General features: G+C 47.9%; 1 protein-coding gene across 3 annotated transcripts in view; it reads right to left on the bottom strand.

Annotated features, from left to right (window-relative positions):
• GAB2 (GRB2 associated binding protein 2) overlaps window positions 1–27374 on the bottom strand; it is a 186642-nt gene that overhangs the window by 104016 nt on the left and 55252 nt on the right. Inside the window, exon 1 of one of the 3 annotated variants that reach the window (XM_050941168.1) lies at window positions 1438–1576. The exons of the other annotated variants lie outside the window; for them this stretch is intronic. The gene's annotated coding sequence lies outside the window, so the exon portion shown is untranslated. Of the gene's footprint in view, window positions 1–1437; window positions 1577–27374 lie in introns of those variants that run through there. 3 annotated transcript variants of the gene reach the window in all.

Below are 27374 nucleotides of genomic sequence, written 5' to 3'. Positions count from 1 at the left end.
GGAAAACAAACATGGATAGAAACAGAGTTGGAACAGAGGATTGAGAGACAACGGGAGAGAGAACGCACACTACCCCCAGCCTCCATGATCCCTCCGTCTTTAAAGTAACCCAGAGAAAGGCATCATTCCTGTTAAGTGATGTTTAAGCCTTGTAAGCCCAGCTGATGCAGTTAAAGAGCCCCAACAACAGCAAACATGCATGCAGCTCAGTGTCCGTGGATTACTTTGAAATAAGGAATAAAAAGAAGGAAGTTATGAGGAATGATCCGCTCATCAGGTTTTCAGCCCTGGGAAGTTTCTCACAGTGTCACTGTTATATAATGAACTGGGCTCCTGGGTTATTTTCCTGGGGGACTGGTTTGTGCTCCATGAGAAGCAATTTTAGTCTCAGTAAAAATCCCAAGGCTTGTTAATCTTCAGCAAAAGGCTCGTGTGCTGTTTTGTTGTCATAGCACATGCCTGTCTCTGCTTGGATGAAATACTGATTTGCCTCTTGCCCTAGAAGTGAGACATTAAATCCTACCAAGATAGCACTGCTAATAAATAAGAGGATGGCACTGTTTTCTCTGCACAGTCATCCTTAGAGAGGAAGGGGGATCTTCAGGTTGAGACATTGTGTGAGGATTCAGGAGATCTGTGCTAAATCCCTGACTCTGCTACAGGTTTCCTGTGTAACCCTAAACAAGTCACTTAACCTCTCTCTGTCTCAGTTCCCTTCCTTTGTCTCTTTAAATTATTATGATTATTATTTCTGTTTATGGTAACACCCAGCTAAGAACAGGGCCCCATTGAGCTGGGCGTTGTACATAGTAGGAAACTGTCCCTGTTTGAAACGACTTAAAAATCTAAATAAACAAGACAGGCAAAGAATGAGAGGGGAAAGAGAAGTGAAGGCTTATTGTACAAAACAAAAGTTTGCTGGCATAGCTATGTCAGCTCAGAGCATGACAAGAACCACACCTCCTACCTGACATAACACCCAGCATAGATGCAATTCTACCCACAGAAGGGAGCTTTTGCTGGGATAGTGAATGTCCTTCAGGGATGCGGAGTACCTATACCGCCAGAACTCCTTATGCCAGCATACACCACATCTCCACTAGGAGGCTTTGCTAGCATAGGTATCTGTAGTGTAGACAAGCCCAAAGTGACCTAATCGAGGTCACACAGCAGGTCAGTGGCAGGAACAGAACCTGGGGGGTCTCTTGACTCCCACTTCAATGCACTAGCCACTAGATCACCCAGCCTGCCAGCTCTTTGCAACAGAGACTCACTCTTACCCCATGTACCAATGGAGTCTGATCATAACCGCGGCATCGAGGTGCTACCATAATAGAGATAATAAATAAAGAAAAACAACACAGTTGAGCCCCACCTGTTTGTATTTCACTGGCTCTGCCTGCATCAGCTCTATCTGCTTTAGCATGCAGCACTTACTGTGGCTCTGGGAGAGCGCTGACAGCTGATGGGTCGGTGCAGCAGAGCAGAACATGCGCGTAAACATGTCACTCAGCCCCAGAGCCATGCTGTGTTTAAGGACAGCATGTTCCAATTGGGAGGCAGCCTCCACAAACCAAAAACGAGGTTGGTAACAGCAAAATTAAAGCGGAGGAGCATGTTACAATTCTGTATTCCTGGGCAGGGCTGGTGTGGCTCAGATGTCAGAAATAATCTAATTACACTCATTTACGGTTGGTGCGATTGTCATTCGCTGAGGGCGGGCAATAACTTGATGCACACACAAGATAGCCCTGCCCTGAGGAACTTACAGCATAAACAAGACAGATGCAGAGCCCAGAGGGGAGCCCAGAGGAGGGACTGGCTAGGATTTGCTTTGAGGATTATTAATATTATTGCTGGCTCATGTCATGTGGGCTTGCCAGGGAGAAGGGAGCCTGTCGGAGGGACTGGAACAAGGAGACAGTGGAGGAATTTTGAGCTCAAAGTACTGTACAAAATATAGCCATATATAGTACCATGGGGGATGCAGCCACTCTGCACAGCAGAGAGGGCAAGAGTGGCAGCCCTTCCAATATGAAAACCGCCAGCGGTTCTGTCACATGCACATAAAGCAGGCAGGATCTTGTGGCCTGATTTTCAGTGGCACTGGACACCTGCTGCCCCACCTGACTTCAGTGAAAGCCACACCACTGTTTCTGATCTGAAAGACACCCACAGAGTATCCTCATGGAACTCCGTTAATCTACCTGGGGAGGGTGAAGGCCTGACTCAGCTCTGCTGGGGTTGGAGCCTGAACGTCCAGGGAGCCATGTCACATTTGGGCCAATACGCTGCTCCCTCTTGCTGTTCTGAGATAGAGGTTCTCTCAGAGGAGCAAGCAGGGCGATGAGAGCGGTGCAGTTGTACAGCACCCTGGATCTGAGGGTAAGAATTGACTCTAGGTATTTTCAAGGTAAACTGCAAGGCAAAAATGGCCAGCAAATTGGGATCAGATCTAAGTGCCCAGTAACTGCACTAACCTGGCCGCAGAGAGCGAATGGCACGGTACATTTAAAAATCTGTCCGTTCCTTCTATAAAATTGTCCTGGAGCACTCTCTTTTGCCGAAGGTATCCCAGGATGGGCCACTCTGTGAGATCACAAATGCCACTGTTTAAATGGATTGTAAAGGAGACCTTTGGTGTTTGTATCACCATATTCTGGGATCTCTTCAGCCAACCTGCAGTTACCAAGAAGTTTCACAAAAGGGGGGAGGGGGAAGGGGAGGAAGGATTCTGAAAAGATGTAATAACATGTATTTCTATGCCCTCCATAGCCTGGTTAGTTGATCATCTAGAACAGAAATCTGGGCTGAATGGTTTCCTTTTCCCCTTTGCAGATCACCTTTAATTAAAATGGAGTCCTCCTTAAATGTCTAGACTACCCGCCGGATCAGTGGATCGATCAATCGATCGATTGATCCAGCAGGAGTCGATTTATCGCATCTAGTCTAGACACACTAAATCGATCCCCAGGTGCTCTTCCCTCGACTACCGTACTCCACCACAGTGAGAGGTGCAGGCAGAGTCGACAGGGGAGCGGCAGCTGTCGACTCACCACAGTGAAGACACTGCGGTGAGTAGATCTAAGTATGTCAACTTCAGCTGAAGTTGTGTAACTTAGATCGACCTCCCCCCCAGTGTAGACCAGGCCTTAGATTGGCCCAGCCTTTTCACTTTGGCTGCAATTCACCCCTATGCAAACAGTTTTCCAAAAGGCTCTGCACCACTGACATCTTCAGGTCTCTGCAGGCTCTCTGCACAGGGGTGAGTTTCTTCCTTGGCTCAGCAAAGCTCTGGTTACTTACATTGGGTGTGGGATGTGTCCTTTTTCTGCAACATTTCAGAGAAAGAAATGGGTACGCTTCCAGCCAGAAAAGTGAGCAAACAGCTCATGAGTGGGTCAGAGGCAATTCCTCCTCCCTGAAAACATTTGTCTGTTACAGCCAGCTCGTGAACACGCTGCAATGGCAACACTTCCTGCAGCTTCAGTGAGAGCAGTGAACGTGGCTAGGAAATTCTTTGCACCGTAGAAAGCACCTTTTAAAATGTAGATACCAAAAACCATCGGTTGGAAATCTGGTACTTTCACCAATACACCTGGTACCAGCCCTAAATATAGGTACCGCACCTAGGAAATAGGTATTGGTGGAAGATATGTTGCCATGCTGGCTGTATGAACAACCCAAACCATAATACTTGTTATATGTGAACAGAGGCTGATAAGCCAGAAACTAATTAACCACCATAAAGAAAACTGATCAGCTGCACAGTGCTCAGCTCACATGGGAGAACCAGACAGGGCTGGTTCAGAAAAATCTATGATCCTAGCGAAGTCACCCATCTAGCAGCAATTGTGATGAACTCAGGGTTGTGAGTGGAGACATGGGCTTTATCCTGTTGGTTCTACCCTTGACTTGTTTGTGTGACTTTGGGGAGAGGGGGGGTGTTAGTGTCTTTTCAACTCTGTGTGAGTCAGTGAGCCTCCCACTCCTGTCTGTAAAACAGGCAGAATGATGCTTCTCCACCCTACTAGCAAATCTTCCCAGAACTAGGGGTAAGAGTGGAGGGACAGGGAGCAGGCTGTTTGGGTGCAGCAGGGAGTTAGTTGAGGTTTCATGTGAAATGGAAGGAGAAGCTATTCTGCAGTGTTTCAGGGTCATGATAAAGGGGGACTGGCCTAATGCTCCAGACTCTTAAGTTACCACCATCAGACAGCTCTCCTTCAGCTGCTTACACTCCACAGCATGCGTCACAGGAGCCTTAGCAGCAAATAGCATCCCACTGGCATTGCAGCCTGTCTCTGGTGAGCTGGTGCCCCATCACCTAGGCGTTCCCTGCAGTTGCAGGTTTGGCAGCATTGTCTGAACTGGCCCTAATCTAAGACTCCCCATAAGCAAAGGCCATTTGTTATAGCCCTGCCTGCATAAGGATGGTGTGAACTTTGCATTGTGAAGTCTCAATGTTTTGCCTGATACAGCCTCCCAGCAGGAAGTTGCACCATCCCCAGGTTTTGGGACCCTGATACCCTGTATGCTTAGCTTGAAGGGCATGGCATGGCCAGGAGAGGTGGTAACCCTATTCCCAGCTCTTCTGGACTGATAGCAGCAGGGAGTGCCACAGAGACAGGCAATCAGCTATTACATTGATGGGCACTGCATAAGGATCTGAGGATGTAGGGATGGGAGCGTGGATGGATGGATGAATGCATAGAGGGGTTCACACAGGGCTATGGCTATCGCTCAGTTGCGACACCTTCCACTGAATAAGACACTCCACTGAAGGGTCTGGTTTGAAGCCTGGTGACTGCAACATGGAGGCTTTGGCCTTATGGAATAAAACACAAAGAAACGGTCACGTCTCTCCATTCTCCGCCAGCGCTGCTATTTCTTCCCTGGTTCTGTCGGCACAATTAGTGTTGAGACTGTCTGGGAAGGTTTTTGAGAGCAAAGGTTAAATGATGAACTCTGGTTAACTCTAGCAGCCTGCAGGGCATGGGTGACCTTATGTAGTAAACAACTGGCTGGACACCAGGAGACCACAGGGACTTCACAGCCAGGCTGCTCCTTGCGGGCACATTTCCAAAGTACGAATCTTTGCTGTGAGACTGCAACAGCCAGGATGCACTTGCTGATGGAAAGAGCTAATCGTTATGTTGTGAGTTGCACTGCAAGCAGCCATTTCAAACAGGCTTGGAGAGCCCTGCCTGGAGCCACGCAGGGGATAGTGATGGCTAATCAATAATAATGCTTTGCATTATAGCACTCCTTCTGAGTGTCAGAGCACTGTACAGACAGCAATTAGCTGAGCTTCCCAGTACCCCAGTGGGGCCTGTAATCAGCATTTACACCCAGGGAAACTGAGGCACAGAGCAGTTAAGTGACTTTCTCAAAAGAACCAAAGCAAAGCAAGAAATATCATCCAGGAGTCTTGCCCCCCAGAACCCTGGTTTAAATGCGACACAACACTCCCTCCTGAGTTTGGATTTCAAGCTTGGGACCCAGAGGCTGTTGCAGAGGTTTTACGTTCAAACCCTAGCACAGATCAGAGCAATCTCAGCTGCCTAAGGCCCAGAAAAGCTGGGGCAGCAGCGGGAAACAGCTGGAGCTCAGGGACAAGGCCACTCCTGCTTCCCCATGAATGCCTCCAACATGCATACTGGGACAGCAGTGTCGTTAGGCCGGCTCTATGCCTCCTGGGAAATGCCCCTCTGCTGGGGGAACTCACCAGCCTCCCGAAAAGGGCTACCGCCACCAATAAAGTGAACGAAGGGCCCAATTCATCCATTCAATTTCCAGGGTAAATGAGGCAGTGAGAATGACACCGGACATCCCTCTGCCATCCCATGTTAACCTTAGTAAAGACCCACACCTTGCACAGCTTGCTGCTATAGACTCATGTATACGACAGCCAGCTACAATAGGTCAGCATCTTCTTTCAATTCCATGGCAGGATCAGTGTGACTTGAAGCAAGAGATTTCTCCTCTAGCCATTTAGTTGGGATCTGCTTTGAGTCCTGTGGAAAGAAGACTCCTCTGGGGACTCTATAGATGATGAACACAATAGCTCTCAAGAGCAGCAATGCCTCCCAGAGTCCTTTCCACCTGCTTCTCTGGGGCTTGCAGGTTGCATGACTATGACCAGCTTTCCTCACTGCAAAGAAATGACATCAGCATTTATGCCCCAAACTATGAGATGCTATTCTGACACCTTGTAAGGGAACAGCTGTGCTCAGAGGCTGATGTTTTGGTCTCGGGAGTCTGTGATTCAGAAAGTATTTGGATGCCTGATTATGAATCCCCCCTTATGTGAATCACCCCAAACTTCTCTTTCCCTGACTTTTCAGATCTATGATCTCTTTTTTCTCCCACTTTCAGGGGGCAGAGGATGGGACTGCTATCATCAGGATCTTCATTAACTTCTAGATAATACCTAGTCCTGCCTCAGTGAAGGGGACTGGACTAGAGGATCTACTGAGGTCCCTTCCAGTCCTACATTTTTATGATTCTATGATTCCCTTCAAGATCTTTGGATTATCACCGTCTTCTCTCCTCTCCCGACCTGCAGGAGGAATCAGTGATAGGATCTCAGCTCCCCTCCCTAAGAGCCAGGGGAAGCAGCCAATAGAGGTTTTTTAACTCATTAGTGAAGGTCAAAGGAGGGGGAGTCACCAGAGAGCTTCAGGGAAGAAACAAAGCATTTGAAGGCACACACTGGATTTTCTTGGCGGGAGCAGGGGGCTGAGGCTCTTCTCTTCAGCAGGAAGTGGAGTTGTCTGCCTGAGCCATTTGAGCAATGGGGAAAATACACATCTGCACACTGCAGGGCTGCTGCTTGGGGCAGTAAATCAACACAAAGACAAAATGCTTTGCTAACCAATCACATAAGAACATACGAATGGCCATACTGGGTCAGACCAATGGCCCATCTAGCCCCAGTATCCTACCTTCCGACAGTGGCCAATGCCAGGTGCTTCAGGGGAGTGAACAGAACAGGTAATCATCAGGTGATCCATCCCCTGTCACCCATTCCCAGTTTCTGGCAAACAGAGGCTAGGGACACTTCAGAACATGGTTTTGCATCCCTGCCCATCCTGGCTAATAGCCATTGATGGACCTTTCCTCCATGAATTTATCTAGTTCTTTTTTTAACCCTTTTTATAATCTTGGCCTTCACAACATCCTCTGGCAAGGAGTTCCACAGGTTGACTGTGTGTTGTGTGAAGAAATACTTCCTTTTGTTTTTTTTAAACTGCCTACCATTGGCCCTTGCTTTCCTCCAGTTAAGAGGCTCTTGGGGCACAGAGCATCCTGCTTTGCTTCAGAATTTCCATGTGCACGAGAAGTAGCTTGGTAAACTGGAATCAGGTACAGCCAGCCCCTCTGGGGGTACAAGTTAGTGATGGGTAATCCTTAAAGGACTAAAGATTTGAGCCCATGAATCCTGCTTCACTGAAGTCAGTGGCAACACCCATGTCCCCCACAGATGAGGCACTCCATTTTGATAGGCTTTGGGGTTCATTGAGATTTGGAGGCTTTTGAGATGGCAAAACAGGGCAGAAAGTGTCACAAGGATTGTGCTCCTTCCTGTTTCCCCAAGAGGTGAGAATGGGCTCTCTGGAAATGCTTCTAGCCTGGGCCTGAAGCTGGTATTGAAAGATCCGGAGAACCTGCATACATTGCAAAGGAAAATGTGTTTGAGAGACACGGTCAAGTTGACTTATACCCAGGGGTATCTTCTGTATAAACAAGGGGCCACAGCCCCAGCTGGTGTAAATCAGCATAGCTCAATTGACACCAGTAATAGTTTGCATCAGCTGAGGATTTGACCCAGGTTTTACACAGCCCCAGATCAACAGAGCTGTGTAAGTGAAATTTTTCTGGAGTGATGTTTTCCAGTTAGATTTCAAACACTTCCCCTGAGATGCTGCAGCCCAAACATGGAGGCTTTGGGATCCTGGGGAGAGCCAAGAGAGTGAGTGTGATTAGAAACACTTTGGGATCCTTACTGGACCAGAAACCAAAGTTCAACCCTTCAGTTCATCCCCCACTAATTGAAAAAAACAGACAAACACCATAGCGTGAAGCATGTGCCCTTGGAATCTGGCCTTGGCAGTCAGGGCTGGCTCCAGGCAACAGCATTCCAAGCTGGTGTTGGGGTGGCAATCCGCAAGGGGCGGCAGTCTCTGTTGTTTTGCCCCCAAGTAGTGCACTGAATTGTAGCCGTGGGCGGGGAGGGGGCAGCATCTGTGTGCCCATAGGGCGGCAGGCATGTTTCCGCGGCGGTGGCAATTTGGTGGCAGCTTCTATGTTTAGCTGTCTGGGGCGGCTTCAGCTAAACACAGAAGCTGCCGCCGAATTGCCGCCACGGCGGAAACGCGTCTGCCACCCTAAGGGCACAGGGACTGCCCCCACTGCCCGCAGAGGCAATTCGGTGCGCTGCTTGGGGCAGCGAAAACTGTAGAGCTGGCCCTGTTGGCAGCCTCTCTAAAGTGCCATGTATATCTCTGGTGCACTTTAATAACACCATCACGATGTCGGCCCAGATAGCTGGTGTGAATCAAAGTAATCCCACTGACTTCAAAGCTGATTTATACCAACTGTAGATCTAGCTCATAATATCTCACTGCTCATATGCACCGAAAAAGCCTTTAACAATCCTCGGCCAGATCCTCAGCTGGTCTAAATGGGAAAAAATTCCATTGGCTCCACTGTGCATATTTCCACAGGAATCCTGACTGGTCATGGATCTATCTGCCAACACGATCAATATCTGAAAAGTATTTCAGAAGGCAGTGGACCTCTTCCCCCTTCATGTATTATTAAAATCCCTGTTGTTCAATGTATTAAGGACATGCAGCACTTTGCATTAGAAAATGACCTCTTTGCTGACCCACTTAAACATCTTCCACCCAAATGTAAACACATCAGAAGTGCTGAAGTAAGAAAGAGGCAAATGTCAGCATGCAACATCCTCATGTGGCCCTAGCCAGACAGCTCAAGGATGGAGGTGTCGAGATTCATTGTCATGAGTGGATGACAGATGCTACCTAAGTGATTGGGAAGCTACTGCAGAGATGAGGATGGCCTAGTAGCGATCCTTGGGAGACCTGCATGCAAGTTCCTGCTTCACCTCAAACTTCCTGGGTGACTTTGGGCAAAATACTTAGGGCTAGGTTTTTAAAGGTAGTTAGGCACCAACAGGCGTTAGAAACTACTTACTTTTGAAAATCCCACTGGGCACCTGTGTACATCATTAGGCACCAAAACACCTTTAAAAATGCCCTTAGTCTCTCTGTGGTTTATTTCTCCATCTGTAATATGGGGATAATAGCACTTTTTCTACCCTGCCAGGGTATTGGAAAGTGCCCAGGTACAGTAGGAATAAGGGCCATATAAGTACCTTAAATAAGACATGGAGGTATTATTTGCCTTCAGTGTCCAGTACAAAAAACAGCAGCAAGAATTCTTAGCAAGCTAAGCTGTTGAGAGCACATCACTCCAGCACGCAGTCCTCTGGTTTCCTATGGGACAGGGCATCAAGTTTATGTGTATGAGTTTTTCAAAGTCAATATGCTTTGTGTTGCTTAGGACTTGTCTTCACTAGACTTTTTAGTCAATTGCTATTAACTCCAGGAACTTAATGAGTCTGCGAAGGTTCCGTAGGACACCTGGCTTTAAAAACTTCATACACATAACTTCCTGGCCTCTCAGAAGGAGAGGAATAGAGGGGAAACCTTACATGACAGAAGCTACTACTTCTGTTTATTCTTAAGCCTGCAAGACTCTCACATAATCAAGTGGCGTGCATGGTACAACAATCAGAATAGAATACTGGCCTGGACACAGGTCTAGGAGCCAGGAATTCTTGAGCTTGGGTAGGTCTCTTAACCTCTCTGGTCCTCAATTTAGTCTCTGCCTTTCCTACCAATCCTTTCCTACCTCAGAGAGGTGTTGCAAAGATGATTTCGCTAATGTTTGCAAAGTACTCTGAGCACGGGAAGGTGCTTCCCATTGCTACGTGATGGGCTGAGAAGAACTTCTCTGCTTGAAACATTTTTGTGATCTGGGAGGTAGCATAGGGCTGTGGGAACCTGAAGTGGAAGGAGGAGATGATGAGTTTTATTGCAGCATGTGTTAATCATTCCTCCAAGACAGGAATGGGATGGGGGAATCAGCAGCTGGGAGGAGGACTGGTGGAAAAGATGATTTTGAGATATATTTACAGTGTTAAATCACGTCTGGGACTGATACTGGAGCGGGGGTGCAGCTTCTACACCAGTAAGGCCAGCCGGAAGCATTCTTTGTGGATAATGTGCTGAAGGGTCTGACCTGGTGAGCCAGAGGTAGCACTCTGAGGTATCCAGCAGGAGATCTGGGTTTGTATAGCAAGAAAGATGATCTCCAAGGGAGCGGAAGTCGAGAGCTTCACTGATGCTATCTGTTCCCAGGCTGGGTGGTCAGACTGCTATTGTGTGGGTTAGCATGGACTCTCTGCGGAGGGGCATTGACCAGACCTCTGAAGGGAGCCCTAGCCCTGTTTTCTCACTTAAGGGAATTCAGTGTGGCAGATGGACCTTGCCTTGCAGCTGGCTGGAATGGGTTCCTACTCAGGAGAGGCAGGTGATCTGCCCTGCCATGCAGGAGACATGGAGTAAATTGCCATTTGCAGGTTTGAGATGGACACTGAGGCGATTCAATGGTAAAAAGGGCAGAGAGGGCAGCTGTAGCCAGGGGCTGAACCAGAAAGGAGGGAAGAGCTTGTGCTCTCCAGACAATTGAGGAAGCATTGCCCCATTCCCAGCAATCCCCCATTTATGACATTCCCTATTCCCCTGACTCTGAACTTACTGACACGTATTTGACAGCTGCGTAACGCCATTGTCTTCAGTGCAATTATTCCTGGCTGACATCAGCATAAGTGAGACAAGAAACATGGTCCAGGTGCAGAATAGCTAACAGCCCTTATGCAGCCGCAGACCCAATACATTTCCTCACAGCATTCTCGGGGGTTAATCAGTGTTTCAATGTCCTCACCTAACAGGCACAATTATATGCACGTGCTAAGGATTAATCACACAGGGTAGCTTTGTGGCCACAAAGAAGCATGCGGCAGGTATGCGGCTTGACTGCATGGTGCCGCACAGGCAGCAGGGTGAGTCGAAGTCAGTGAGGCTAAGATAGCTGCAGATTCCTTGGCTCATTGTCACTGTCAGTGAATGGAGATGATCTGCCTTTTTTTGGGTGAGTCATGTTTTACGCAGCCTCGGTTTTAACCATATCACAGGCTGTTCCACCCGCAGCAGCACTGTGTGCTCTCTGGCCAATGCCTGGCATGTGTTTGAAGTCAGCTGAGAGACAGGATTTCTCAGCCTGCACATGGCTCACCCTCCTCCTGACTCAGCAGCTCTTGCATTGTTGTGCTGACTCACCCTGCCCCTTGTATCCTTGACTGGATATGCTGGGGCGACTCAGCAACAGCAAATGGCTGAGACTGGGCTGTTGGGTTTTGCCTGAAGGATCGGGGTGAGCATATAGCACAAGGGAGGGGAAAGAGAGAGAGAGAGAGAGAACACACATCACACCACTCTTAGCAACTTAACATCTCTAGGCACTTCTAGGGTGACCAGACAGCAAATGTGAAAAATCGGGACGGGGGTGGGGGGTAATAGGAGCCTATATAAGAAAACCCAAAAATTGGGACTGTCCCTATAAAATTGGGACATCTGGTGACCCTAGGCACTTATAAATAATGGAGATATACTAAAAATGGAAGGGAAAGGTCATTGAGTCCAGCCCCCTGCCCTTTCATTAGCAGGATCAAGTATTGATTTTTGCTGCAGATCCCTAAGTGGCCCCCTCAAGGATTGAGCTCACAACCCTGGGTTTAAGCAGGCCAATGCTCAAACCACTGAGCTATCCCTCTCCCCTTCTGTTCTGAGAGTCCAGGTATCTTCTGAGTCACTCTGGCTTTAGCATATTGCACTAGGATAGTCAGGCACGGTTTATCCAAATCTCTTTTAGGTAACAATCCAGAGAACTGGATGGGCCGGGATTGCTAGCTGAAATCAAATCCTTTCATCTCTTGCTTGCCGGTTTTAATCTGTCCTGAGCATTTGACCAGCGCTCAAAGCTGGGGAAAGTTTAGTTAATGTCTCTCTCCTATTCCTCCCCCCCACCACATCTGCTGTTCATGAGTGGCTGCAATATGGGGCTCCTCGGGTAGTTCCCAAACTGTGGTACACAAGCTTGATGTTTCAGCAATGCACAGTCATGGTATGTGAACTGGTAAAGTTTGAATGCTGTGGCTCTTAAGTGTTGGTTGGGAACATAACCTGTTGTGTGATCAGGGGCATTTGAGGCAGCGCTGCCCAGAGGATTCAGGGGGCCTGGAGCAAACCAATTTTGGGGGCCCCTTCCATAAAAAAAAGTTGCAATACTATAGAATACTACATTCTCGTGGGGGCCCCTGTGGTGCCCAGGGCCTGGGGCAAATTGCCCCACTTGCCCCCCCCCCACAGCCCTGGTTTGAGGTGTGATATACCCTTGGAGGTGCATCGCTACAGAGGAAACCCCAGAAGTGTGACATTTGACAGGGGTAGCGGGGAATCCAGTGGCACAACCTACTGCTGCTGAGGCTCTGCAGACTGTCCTCACTCCAACGGCAGTGGGGCAGGGGCCCTGGAACAGAGGGGGGCATGGCTCCCCAGTTTTACTGGCCATAAGGGTGAGTGATGAGGGAAAGGGGGCAGGGTTTTGGGGGGAAGAGACAGTATTGGAGCGGGGACGCAGGGAGCAGCGGCAGTATGGGGGCAGGGAATCAGGGGGAAGGGGAGGTGCCAGGGCAGGGTCTCCGGGAGAAGTGGGGGTGTGGCCTTGGGGGAAGCATGGTGCAGGGTTTGGGGGGGGAAGGGGCAGTGCAGGGGAAGTGGGGCCACAGTTCAGGTGCCGGTGGCCCACCCATTGTTAGGAAGCTTTGGCCGCCTCTGCAGTGGGGCCCTCAATGAAAAGCCCAAGAGAGAGTTTCTCAAACACCTCAGTTGGTTGAGATGCACATCTTAGTTTCCAAGAGCTTGTCTAAGCCCAGCTCTCTGAACCTTCTGGAGGTTCGCCCATCAACAGCAGCAACTGGCTCTACAGAGACCTGTGTGAAATGAACTGGCAGCCTGAGCCCAGTTCTCGCATCACAAGCAATCACCATGCCCGCTGGCACCCGTTCAGTCACTGCAGACTTCCTGGGGGAGCAGAGCCCTCTTGGAGGTTTGTTCCAGCAAGACCCCATCTGGAGCACTGTTTGGCACAGAGTCAAACATCTGCAGAGGTGTGAGTGAGTGGACATGAACACACTGGCAAGCGGTAGTGGTGCTAGGGGGAAGTGCAGCTTACTGGCACGCAGGGGAGATGGAGGAGTGCGTGCTGACTCTACCATTTAAATGTCCTTTTCTAGCAATGAATGCTCCAGTGGTTTCAGCAGCTGAGTAAATAGATCTGAGCTGAAACCCATTTTAGATTCTTCCTCTGCCTCCCTACATCCATACCCCCTCCCACCAAAGAAGATGAGGAATTACAGCTTTGTTGTTCCCACACCATCATGATGATCATCCTTGGTGAATATACAGAGAACTCCTGTTCCTTCAGTAGTGGGTCTGTGTGTAACCCAGATGCATTTATACAGCAGCTACAAGAGCCCAGGGAATCAGAAGAAAGGGGTTGGTTGTTACTAAGCATTCTCAGTCTCTCTTTGAAGGCAGTGAGGAAGTTGCCATTAAGGGCAGTTCTACTTGTCTCTACATTCCCTTAGCCAACCAGAGCTCAGGGTGAGGGAGAGGTTGCAGGAGCCGGTGGGAGTTCCTATTGTACTCAGCTGGATGACTGAGCTTGGGGATTTGGCTGCTGCCTGGGTTGGGTAACATTTTGGCTATAGATGAATGTTATCTCAATCTTTACCTACTAGCTAAATTCTTGGTCAAAATAATGCACCACCCACTGTGACATAACTTATGGATCTAGAGGCAGAGCTGGGAAAAGTGCTTTGATTGCCCCTACAAGCTAAAGAGTCTGTGGAAATTATGTTTAGCAATTGGCTAACTGCTTTTTTTGGGGGTTTGGTCTTAGTGGATGAGGAAAAGAACAGAAGTGGAGCTCAGTTAGGACATGTAAACCCCTTATCAGGCAAGGTTCTGCACACTTCCCACCCCTCTCCACCCACCTGTGGGCATGGGGAGTATCTGGAGAGCAGGAACTGTGCTCCGCATCAAACCCAGACCCAAGATGCAGCTACGTCTCACTTGGCTGAGCAGGAGATGGGGGGCAGAGGGGCAGCCTTCCTCCCACATTCATGCAAGGAAGACAAGGACACAATCTAGGCCGTACAAGGAAGGGCTGTTTCTAAGCAGCAATGATTGTTTAATAGGTAGCGTGGCTTTCCGTAGAGTGCTCCTATTCCTGCAGGATTCGTTTCCTCACACTACGTTCAATGCTGGGCACCTCAATTCCACACAGATGTCAACAAACAGGACAACATTCCAAGAAGAGCAACAGAACATATGATTAAGGGGCCAGAGAGACTGGCTTGATGAGCTAATATGTTTAGCTTGGCTACACAACAACTTAGTAGGGACATGATAACTGTCTGCAAGTATTTGCAGGGTGTAAACACTACGGAGAAAGAGAAATGGTTTAGATTTGTACTAGGGACTATAATGAAGAAGAATGGGGTGAAAGGAGAATTCAGGCTGAATATCACACCATGTTTTCTAATAGTAAGCTCTGTTAGAGTGTGGAATAGTCTTCCAAGGGAAACAGGGGAAGCTCTGTCCCTTGAAGCATTTAATGTTAGATAGGACACACCAACAGGCTATAGAGAACAATCTTTCTTTGACAGCGAGGAAGACTAGATTTTCCTGTGAAAATTTGTCTTGTCAAAAAACAATTTTCCATCCAAAAAATGTTTTGATAGAAAATGTTCAGGCAGCCCTAATCGTTACACTTCGGCTTTAGATCTCATCTGAAAGACTCCCGCCTCTCTCTCCCTACGCAGAAAACTGTGAAACTGAATTTCATATAACCCTAGGACAGGTCCCTGTTTTCTGTTTCAATTTGCTATGCACATTTCTATAGTGCTCATCCCTGCGGTATCTGGGCCCCCACACAAAATCCTTTCCCTGGTTCCTTCCCTTTGTATGTTAAGAAAGAGAGAGTTTCTAGGCATTATTTAGGTTGTAAGCTCAGGGACTTCTCTGTGTTTGTGTGATGCCTTGCACAATGTGCCCCTTGACAACTCTACATTTCAGCCCTCTTTTCCAAGACTGACTATTTAAAATCTCGTGGTACGAATCCTGCCTTGATTTGAACCCCTTCTAGCGCCACTGCACCTTCTTGGAAGGGAGGATTTAAATTTAGAATTGTTGGCTGCATATTCATAGACTGTGGAACTGTAAATAAATCTCATTTAGCCTAGAAATGCCTTTGGCCTCCCAGCCATAAGCACCCCTGCCTTTTATAGCAGAACTAAATATCTGGTTTCTATAGTTATTCCAGTAAGCACTCAATAGTCTTTATTTTTAAATCAAGCAAATGTTATGTAGAATAGCAGGGCATGGTTTGTGGGGATAGTGGTGGAGTCTGGGCTTCCTGGGTTGGGGATATTAAAAATAAATCTATGAGCAATAAGAAAACCTCATGCCAAATGGCATACTGTGCCAAGCTTCAGAAAGGTGAGGTGGTAAATGTGATTAGCTTTTAGATGCTGCAGCGAGTTGGACTAAGAGTGAAAAAGGACCTGGAACCAACAAGTGCTAATATAATAACGAGGCTCTGTCCTGCTAATCTGATGTCTCAAAGCATTTGTTCTAAGCAAGCATTGATCAGTCATCGTGCCGATGGGGTGGGTGGGCATCATTATCCCTGTTCTTCAGCCCAACATACTGAGGCACGGAGAGATTATGGGACTGGCTCAAAGACACCTCAAGGCAGTTGGGTTCTACTAGCAGGAGACTCCAGGACTTCTGTGAACATTGACTCATGCAGCATGCTCAGATTCTCAGATCGCACCCATGGCTTTCCCACAGCCTCCCCGAGACACTCCTCATCCCCAATTTAGATATCTCCTGGAGGCACCATTCATTGGGAGATAAGCAGGGGTATGCACAAGAGGGAGTAAGCAGGGGCACGGGCTCCCCAGTAAACACTGGCGGCACAGAACTTCTCCAGCCCCGGGGGCCACAGGGGCAGGGAAGTGCAAGCTCCTGCCAGGGCTGGGGGGGGAAGGAGAGGGAAGAGCGAGCTCCTGGGGGGAAAGCACAGAATATGCCCCTCCAAAAGGGGTCAAATTTAAATTCCTGCACATACCCTGCCCTGAAGCTAAGAGTTTAGCTTGAAAGAGACCAAAGCCTTTAGCTGCAAGCAAGTGGATACCTGACTAGCAGGAAACTGGGCAGGAGAGGTGGAATGAGGGCATGACTTGGGACATCTGGGTTGCAGCCTGGCTAAGAGGCTTATTCCTTGAGCTCGCAGGGTTGGGTACATTTTTAAAGGTTGGTATTTATATGGCATTAAACAGATTTGTATGAAGTCTCAGCCAGCACTTGGATCTGGGTAGCTTTCCTTTATCCATGGTTTCGTCTGGTACAGACCAAAGAGCACGTCCATAATACAGACCACAGAACTGCCCCTGCTCTAAGGAGAGTCTAAACTGCTTTATACAAAGTAGAACAGCAACATCAATCTCCCAGGAACTTGCCTTCAAAGGGCCTCTTCATCTTTCTGACAGCAGCGCTTAGTAAAGCCCTATTACCCATAGCTTAATAAATCAGACCTCAGTCCCTAGACACCCATGATCCCTGGCTGACTCTGTTGCCCATCATTCAGTAATCCACAAAGATGTCCTGCTCATGTTGTTGAATTGAGCTTCTTTGTGAAGCCAGTTTGGGACTCTTTAATTTGTTATTAATCCAAATACAGACAGAAAATTGCCATGTCCAGGGGCAGCCGGGAGTAGGGTCCTACCAAATACATGGCAGTGAAAAACGCGTCACGGACCATGAAATCTGATCTTCCCCATGAAATCTGGCTATTGTAGGGTAGACCAAATTTCACAGAGTTGGGTGGCCAGAGAGAGGTGGCGGCTGCTGGTCAGGAGTCCTGCTCTAAAGGCAGCGCTGCTGCCAGCAGCAGTGCGGGAGTAAGGGTGGTTGGTATGGTATTGCCACTCTTACTTCTCCGCTGCTGGTGGTGCTGCCTTCGGGACTGGGTGCCCAGCCATCAGCCGTTGTTCTCTGGCGGCCCAACTCTGAAGGCAGCAGCACAGAAGTAAAGGTGGCAATTCTGTAACCCCCCCTAAAATAGCCTTGTGATCCCATCCCCATGACCCCTGTTTTGGGTTGGGACCGCACACAGTTACAATACTGTGAAATTTCAGATTTAAATCTCTGAAACCATGAAATACATTATTTTTTAAATCTCCTGACCAGGAAATCGACCAAAATGGACCATGTATTTGGTAGGGCCCTAGCTGGGAGAGAGAAGTAGATCACTATTGTAAGGTCTCTATCTCTGATGGGATGGACTCATGCCAGCCAGGACAGGTAGTTGCTATTTTGTGCCAAAAAGAAAGGGCTCTGCTGAATCAGAGGGCTCTTCTGTACCCATATATCATAGCATGGGGTATGGGGAATAGCATGGGAAATGAAAAAATAATGGTAAGATTACAATAGGAAGATTCTTGTATCAGCCTTTAAAGGCCTAGATTAGGGTTTCTCAAAACTGGGGTCCGCAGACCCTCAGGGTCCAGGAGTCATGTCTGGGGCCGCCGGCCCCGCTCATCAACTTCTCCCCCCCACTCCCAGTGCCTCCTGCACACCACAGAACAGCTGTTCAGCAGTGTGCAGGAGGTGCTGTGAGGAAGGGGGAGGAGTGGGAATGGGGTGTGTTGGGGGAAGGACGGAAAGAGGTGGGGAACAGGAGGGTCAGGGTGGAGCAGGGACGGGAAGAGATGAGGTGCGGGTGGGTCCTTGAGGGAAGGGGTGGAGTGGGGGCGGGGCATGGGGCTGAGCAAGGGGTTTGGCGGTCCGTGAAAAAATTTAAATCAAAATGGGGGTCCTCGGGTTGCTAAAGTTTGAGAACCGCTGCCAGCTGTAGGTGAGGGCCTGCAGCCACTCACCCTATAGTCCTGAATAGAGAAATGTGACATGCGACATAACCTATATATAAAGCAAAGGAAAAGTCATCTTACATACACAAACAGGCTGGAATTCACTTTAGTTTGGATGTGGAATGTTGTGTCTTTAATTAAATTGCCCCAAGGAGGGGAGGGGAAAGGTTTCTGCATGACTCACACTTTATGGACCTTTTGACCCGAGTGATGTGAACAAGCATTGAATTATCCACAGTTGAATCTTCAGTAGATCACTGAATGTGCAAACTGCACAGTAAAGGGGACCAATCAATTCTTGGCTAGACACACCCATGAGCTGGGATCAAGAGGCACCCTTGCAGTGGATCTAGTGGGTGGGAAGGGGCTGTCTGCTGGTGAAGTAATGCTCCAGGCAAGCACATGATGAAGTCAGATACTGACAAAGGGGGATCCACCTCATTCCCCTGTTACATTCACATCATCTACAGTGTAATTTCCTTCCTTCACCGGGGCTATTGCATAGGCTAACCAGACAAAACCTTACTTATGCAAAAGGCCACATCTGGCCCTTCGATGTGCATGCTCGGCACACACGAAGATCAATGGGAGCTGTGCGCCATGCAATAGCCTAACATCAAATTTGACCCAGAATATTAGCAATCCAAGTTTAGATTAAAACTCATTTCACTTGAGGCCTGACGTGATTATACGGGAGGCAGCATGGCTTAGTGCAGGGGTAAACAACCTATGGCACAGGTGCCGAAGGTGGCACATGAGCTGATTTTCAATGGCACTCCCACTGCCCGGGTCCTGGCCACCTGTCTGGAGGGCTCTGCATTTTAATTTAATTTTAAATGAAGCTTCTTAAACATTTTAAAAACCTTATTTACTTTACATACAACAATAGTTTAGTTATACATTATAGACTTATAGAAAGAGACCTTCTAAAACCGTTAAAATGTGTTACTGGCTCGCTAAACCTTAAATTAGAGTGAATAAATGAAGACTCGGCACAGCACTTCTGAAAGGTTGCTGACCCCTGGTTTAGTGGGACTGGACCAGGTGGCAGGAGCTCTTACATCTATTCCTGGCTCTGCCATTGACTTGGGTAAGTTGCATCACTCTCTGTGCCTCAGTTTTCCTCCCCCTTTGTCTCATGTGCTTAGATTATGAACTCTGTGGAGTGGGGACTGTCTCTTACTAGGCGTTTGTACAATGCCTGGCACAATGGGGTCCCAATTTCAGCTGGCATCTCCAGGTGCTACTGTAATACAAGTAATAAAGAGTAATGGATTTGGAAGGCAGCCACATATGAAAGGCAGGAGGACTAAATTCCCTGCCTCTCCATTTCAGCCAATGCTTGCTCTGGAATGGGAGATGTTCTAGGCCCAGATGCTGCTATCAGATGCATACATCTCAATGGAGAGCCCTGAGCACAAAGGTGAGAGGGCTCAGGTGGAATATGATGAGAACCAGAAGACAAGAGAATTTGGCTTTTCAGGTGCTCAGAAAACAGGGGGAGGTGAAACTTTTCCTGTCTGATTATCATAGAGATGTCATTTAAAAAAATTCCACTTAGCTCTTGTTAAATACAACAACACTTTGTCTGTGTATAGTTCCTTTTATCTCAGAGGTGAGGCTCGACGCAGTCTACAGCCTCATAGCATACCTGAACGGGTAGGGAAGTACTAGGACTGTCTTTGCAGGTGGGAATTCTGAAATGCAAAGAAATGGAGCAATTTACCCACAGTCCCACAAGGAGCCAGTGGCAGAGTCAAGAATGGAGCCCAGCAGGAATCCTGCTCTAACCACTAAAGCTAAATTTTTACCCCATGGGGCTCAAACTTGAAAAATTAAGTGCCTAACATTTGGCATCCAAATCCAGAGTGAGGCTGAAATATTCAAAGAGGTCTAAGAGAGTTGAGTGCCCGGCCCCTTTGAAAATCCCAGATGTTAGGCATCTAAAAGGAGGATGCTGGCTACACAACACTGGAGGGATCCAAAAGTGTCCACTTTGGAAAATTTGGCTGTAAATGCCAGGTCTGGTGCTATGAAAATCTCACCCTAAATGGCATAAGCAGCACAAGTTTCAGTGGGGCAGATGCTCCTAAGGGCTTGTCTATAGGAGTACTTAGTTTGCAGCAAGCTGAGGTATAAATCTACTAACCTGCCGCTCACTAATTGTCCGTGTGGACCCTGCTGCCATTCACTACTGCACGTTGATCTACCCTGTTTTGAAGTGGGGGTAGATTTAGAGCACACGAGTGAACTTTTAGTGCGCAGCAGCAAGGTCCACACGAGCACATAGTGAGTGGCAGGCGAGTGCAAGGTAGATTTACACCCCACTGCCATGAACTAAGTGTTCCTATAGACAAGCCCTTTGTTACTTAAGTGCATTTGAAAACACCACCCCCGGACTGTGGTTGAACAGATACAGCGTATTCCCACCCTTTACTTTTTGTGCTCATGGTGATGCATCTCTGCAAACACTACAATGGAGAATGGAGAATAGCACTCCTGAGCCCATCAACAATGGCTTTCTCTCCCCCTCCATCCAACTTTGCACAATGTGATGCTATTCATGAGATGGTTCCCGGGAGTTCCAAGGCCTTCTTGGGCTGTGAAAGAGCCTCTGAATGGGTGGTATGCTCTTGTGTCAGGAGCTAATAAGGCTCTAAAGCACTAGCCTCTTTAAGGTTCCTCTGCCTTATGCAAAGTAAAAACGACAAGGAAGCTCTTGGATTTTCCTTATTTGCATTAAAATTCCCTGCAATTGTTGCATCACTGGTTTCAAAATGCGTGGTTGCTTTGGATGGAATATTGATATTTACTGGTACAGCTCTCTTAGCTGCATGGCACTGGCATATAGTAAATGGCTTCCATTATCTAATTACATCCTCCGATTAGAGATGCATTTAAAAGCAGTTGTGTGTAACTGTAAGAGACAAGCATAAACATTTGTACTGCATAGAAGTCGTTTTCTCAGAACTGATCACCTAATTCCATCACCAGCCTTGCCTGTGTACCCCTGGCTATATCTGCTTGCAAAGCAGAGGAGGGCACACATCATAATTAGACATTTTTTCACCTGATCTCAGCGCAATTTGCAAATATTAATCACGCCTCACAACACTGCTGTAAGGCACACACACAGTGCTACAGGCAAATCTGAGGCACAGAAAGGTTATGAGTTTACTGAAGTCACCTGGAACTCAATTCTCAAAGGTGATGTGTGATTTGGGTGCCCAAGCTGAATTCCCTCAAAGGCAATTCTGATTTTCAGCAAGCGCTGGGTCTGCGAGTGGCAGATTCTAGTCATTGGTGCAGGGACGTTTCTACTTTCATTCTGGGAGATTCCCATTCAGACTCCCTCTTTAAATCATACTTCTTCCAAATGCACAGTCCTATTTAACACACATCAGATCTCACAGTGTTGCTCGACAATTTCAAAGCCCAACTCTACCTAGTCCATGTTTCCCATCCATTTACATCATCCAAGAAAGTTTGCCTCAGCATGTCACAGTGAGGTTTAGTACGCACACGGGCAGCAATGCAAAGATTATTTTATTTATTATTTTACATTATTTTAGCACCTAGAAGCCCCCACCAATGTGGGGGTCTCCCTCTGCCTAGTAAGAGACAGCCTCTGCCACCAAGAACTTACACTCTATAGCAGGGTTTCTCAAACTTCATTGCACCGCAACCCCCTTCTGACAACAAAAATTACTGCATGACCCCAGGAAGGGGGAGTGAACTCACCCAAGCCCTGCTGCCCTGGGGTGGGGACAAAGTCCGAGCCCCACCACCCCAGGTGGGGGGAGGGGCAAGGCTGAAATCCAAGGGCTTCAGCCCTGGGCAGGGGGCCTGTAACCTGAGCCCCGCTGCCCAGCGCTGAAGCCTATTGGGCTTTGGCTTTGGGCAGTGGGGCTTGGGTTTGGCCTCAGCAAGTCTAAGCCAGCCCTGGTGACCCCATTAAAACAGGGTCGTGCCCCACTTTGGGATCCCAATCCACAGTTTGAGAACCGCTGCTCTATAGGATCGGGCATGGATGATGCAAGGCATCTACAGGCAAACATACAAAGATCATACCTAGTTAAGAACACACTTGCACTTTCCATGCATGACCCCTTCCATGATGAGTGGAATGGAGTGTGCTTTTAAATGTTAAACCTATAGTGGATCTAAGGGATGCCCAGTCCACCTTAGAAGAGAAGGAATTGCTGAATAATCTTACTCTGTTCACACTTCTTCCCTTGAGTTCAGTTGCTGTATGAAAGGATGGGGTCTTTTCATGTGTGGGTCTGTTATTCGCCTAGATACAGCATGTGAGTTGGAATATTTGGGTAAATAAAATTTACCAGTGATTTTTAAAAAAGGAAAGATATTGTTTGACTGGAAAAGTTGAAAGGGAAAATTTGACTGTGATATTACACTGAGGTTCACAGTAGCAACCACCATATAACTACCCAGCCAAAAAAGGGGGAAAAAAAGAAAAGAAAAAAGCAGCAATGGTGTTTAACACCAAGCAGGAATCAAGCTAGAAGGCCACACCTCTGCCACATCAAGTTACACCAGCTGAGGAGCTAGCTCAGGTCCTTCAAAAACAGACATTGGAGGAATGCACATAAAAACGCATGCCCCACATGCTTTATATATTGTAACTAGAGTTTATTTCAAACACATCCCCACAGGTATAAATCCCTCTAAGAACTACCTCTGCTGTGATGCCTACAGACTGCTATTATCTGGGGTTGGCTAAGCTGGCGGCTGTTTATGACTACTACGACCAACCAGTGAGGCTAGTTCTTTATGCAAACACACTCACCTTTACTGTGACTTGTCCCTTGTCCCCATTCGCTTTGTCCACCTGTTGCATCTTGTCACCATCCTAAATTGTGATTTCTCTGGAGCAGGGATTATCTTTGTTCTACTTGTGCACCCAGCGCCTAGCATGATGGGTCCCTGAGTCCTGATTAGGGCCCAAATTTTAATACAGCTAAATATACAAAGGATGAGGGGGAAGATTTCTGGCTGAATTCTGATATCACTGGAGTTACTCCAGATTTTCATCACTGTAACTGTAATGGCTGGAAATTGAAGCTCGATCAATTCCGACTGGAAATAAGAGATAAATTTTCAACAGCAAGAGCAATTAGCCTTTGCAACAATCTGCCAACGGTCACGGTAGATTCTATATCACTGGCAAAGTTAAAATGAAGATAGGATGTTTTTCTAGTGGATCTGCTCTATGAATTATTTTGGGGAAATTGTTACATTGTGGCCTTGTTATATAGGAGGTCAGACAAGATGATCACAATGGCCTTGGAATCTATGACTCTATGAACTCAGATCAGAATCTGGCCCTTACAGTGATGGTCACTGAAAAGCTGTCAGATACGCACAGTCATCACATAAGAGTCTACACAGAGATGGCAGCATTCTCCTGTCATTGGTACTAGGAGATAACACCACAAACTCAAATGCCAATGTTGAACTGTGGATAAATGCTGCTTCTTGAATGGCAGCCCGGACCCAGTTGCAAACCAATGTTTCTTGGACACTCAGTTACAGTAGTGGTTGGGGGCTAGATAAGAAGGGACAGATTTGGCAATTTGCCATAGTCAAAGAGGCTTGGACTTTGAAACATGTAGGTCTCTTGTGTTTGCTTTATTCATATTTGAAATAAACAAGAGTTTACTGAAGTAGACTCGGGTTCACGCTGCAAAAATCAGACCCTGATCTGGGTTGCAAATATTCCAAAGTTCAGAACGTTCAGATCTAGGATTACACAGGAGCAGCCAGACTGGATCAGACCCAACTCCATCCAGTCCAGGATCTTATCTCTGACAAAAGCCAGCACCAGGTGTTTCAGAGAAGGTGCAAGAAACCCCGTAATGGACAATGGTGGAGTACCCTGCCTATAGGGAACGTTTTATCCTAACCATGGGGAATGGTTTACTCAGGCCCTGAAGCATGAGGTTTTATATCTCTTCTACTATTTAAATCTATCTAATGTATTCGTGGCCGATGCATTAGATTGAGGCATGTAGGTTCCCTACTGGGGCTATGTGCTTCCCTCATTAAGTGTCTTTGGTTTAACAATTGCCAGTGTGGATGGCGTTCTCAGGATGGCACTTGAGCAAAACTACAGCCACTTATAAAAAGAACATGAGTACTTGTGGCACCTTAGAGACTAATACATTTATTTGAGCATAAGCTTTTGTGGGCTACAGCCCACTTCATTGGATGCATGCAGTGGAAAATAAAGTAGGAAGATGTATATATAAATACACAGAGAACATGAAACAACGGGTGTTACCATACACACTCTAACAAGAGTAATCAGTTAAAGTGAGCTATTACCAGCAGGAGAGAAAAAAAAATTATTTGTAGCGGTAATCAAAATGGTCCATTTGCAGCAGTTGACAAGAAGGTGTGAGGAACAGTGGGGGCGGGGAAATAAACATGTACATTGTCCAAACTGGACAGTCTCTACATAAAAGAATAATGGACACAAATCAGAGGTCAAGAATAATAACATTCACAAACCAGTCAGAGAACACTTCAATTTTCCTGGTCACTCGATTACAGACCTAAAAGTTGCAATATTACAACAAAAAAACTTCAAAAACAGACTCCAACGAGAGACTGCTGAATTGGAATTAATTTGCAAAATGGACACCATTATATTAGGCTTGAATAAAGACTGGGAGATACTTGGCCACCTCCCCTACTAATATTATTGCTTTTGCCAGCTTGGGAGGCAGGGGGCACTAACGAAGGCAAAACCTCTTACCTCTGTGAGTTTGGACCCAGGAAGATTGTTTAGTCCTGGGATTGTTTAGTCTGCAGAAGAGAAGAATGAGCGGGGATTTGATAGCTGCTTTCAACTACCTGAAAGGGGGTTCCAAAGAGGATGGATCTAGACTGTTCTCAGTGGTAGCAGAGGACAGAACAAGGAGTAATGGTCTCAAGTTGCAGTGGGGGAGGTTTAGGTTGGATATTAGGAAAAACTTTTTCACTAGGAGGGTGGTGAAGCACTGGAATGGGTTACCTAGGAAGGTGGTGGAATCTCCTACCTTAGAGGTTTTTAAGGCCCGCCTTGACAAAGCCCTGGCTGGGATGATTTAGTTGGAGATTAGTCTTGCTTGAGCAGTGGGCTGGACTAGATGACCTCCTGAGGTCCCTTTCAACCCTCATAAGTCTATGATTCTAAGACCATGCAGCTGCATAAGAGCAGGGCCTTGTTCCCCCATATGCCCATGCACAGGCATTCAGTTCAGGCTACAAATGGCTTGCCTGCAATTTTTCTGTTTGGGAATCTAGTCCCAAGAGCCTAACACACTGGCCATGGTTCTTTCGACATGCCCTGTGCTGCGTGGCCATGGAAGAAGCGATTGCTGGTCTGTTTTCCTCCCTCTCCTTATTTTGCCCCTTTGTCTTTAGTGTTTTGGAACCTGGGGGTGTAAAATGAAAAAACAACCAACCTCCCCCCCCAAAAAACAAACAAACAAACAAACCACCCAAATGAACCTTTGCAGTAGCTGCTGCTAGAGAAACAGCTTCAGCTTCTGCTCTGTGTTACATTGCTGCAGGGCCTTTTGTTTCTGCCAGCCCCCGGGAACAACACCAGGTTAGTAAGAGTGAAAGTGGCTGTGTCAGCCAGACACAGAGTCTGCCACAAAGTGTTTGCAATGAACAGCGGGGGGGTAGGTGGGAGTAGGGTTGCCAACTTTCTAACCACACAAAACCCAACGCCCTAGTCCCGTCCCTTCCCTGAGGCCCGGCCTCTGCTCACTACATTCCCCCTCCTTCTGTCACTCGCTCTCCCCCACCCTCACTCACTTTCATTGGGCTGGGGCAGGGGGTTGGGGTGCAGGAGGGGGTGAGGGCTCCAGGCTCTGGGGTGGGGCCACGGATGAGAGGTTTGAGGTGAGGGGACTCCAGGCTGCAACGTGGGGCTGAGGGATTTGGAATGTGGAGGGGGCTTCGGGTTGAGGCACGGGGCTGGGGTGCAGGCAGGGGTGCTGGCTCAGGGGTGGGGCCAGAAATGAGGGGTTCAGGGTGTGGGAGAGGGCTCTGGGCTGGGGCAGGGGGTCAGGGTGCAGGTGGGGTGAACGCTCCAGCTGGGGGTGTGGGCTCTGAGATGGGGCTGGGGATGAGGGGTTTGTGGTGCAGGAGGGGGTTCCAGGTTGGGGGAGGGGCTCTAGGCTGGGGCAGAGGATTGAGGCTTGGGGTTGGGGCACGAGCTTACCTCAGGTAAGGCTCTTGCCTACAGGTACTGCCCCCCCCCCCCAGCTCCCATTGTCTGCAGTTCCCAGCCAATGGGAGTGCGGAGTTGGTGCTTGGGGCGGGGGCAGCATGCAGAGCCCCGTGGTCCCCCGGCCTAGGAGCCAGACCTCCTGGCTGCTTCCGGGGTGCACCACGGTGTCAGGACAGGTAGGGACTAGCCAGTGGAGTGACTCCTTATTTACACCAGTGCATGCAAGAGGAGAATCAGGCCTTCTGCGCCATACACTGTCACACCTGATCTGCACCAGCTAATGGCAATCAACCTGCCCTTGTATGCTACCGCTCCCCTGATATTTCTTGCAGTAACTCCAATATTATGGTCTTTGCACTTAAGTCATGGGAGTTTTGCTTGGGCATCTCTGGGTCCTGCTCCCAGCTACCCTGGGAGCACAATATCCAAAATAACTCCATGGTATTCTGTCTTTATGCTGGTGTAAGCAGGAGGAGAATCAGCTCTATGGTCTTTATTTGCACCCTCCCTGCATGGATCTGAAAGGAACCTGTGGCCTTCTGAGTCCTATCAATTGGCAGATTCCCCCCCCCCCCCATTCCTTTCCAGGGACAGCCAGATACAATCAGCAAATGGGGGAGGAGGAAGGATGGTATGTTTTGGATCTACCTAAATGTGAGGAGGAGATGGGGTCTGGAAGGGGAGCTGCCCTGATCCATTCCCTGTCAAGTCACATAGTCCCACAGCAGAGCTGTCTACATCCAGCTGCCTATTTATTTTGGGGAAGAGCTTCCCGCCTCTGTTGCCCTTTTAGTGCTGCAGGAAATCTTTTCTTGGACATTAAAAAAAAAAAAAACAACCCCACACCACCCACAACTCTCATTTCCTGGAGCCTTCCTCTCTGTATTGTGTCTTCTGATGGATCCAGTCAGCAGTTTTCACTCTGTCTCTCTGTATAAAGAGACAGAGCTTGCTGCTGCTGTTAACTGACCACAACACTGA

Source organism: Gopherus flavomarginatus, chromosome 1 (genome assembly GCF_025201925.1).
Source record: "Gopherus flavomarginatus isolate rGopFla2 chromosome 1, rGopFla2.mat.asm, whole genome shotgun sequence".
In the NCBI taxonomy this organism is placed as follows: domain Eukaryota; kingdom Metazoa; phylum Chordata; order Testudines; family Testudinidae; genus Gopherus; species Gopherus flavomarginatus.
This window is presented reverse-complemented; position numbering and strand designations above follow the sequence as displayed.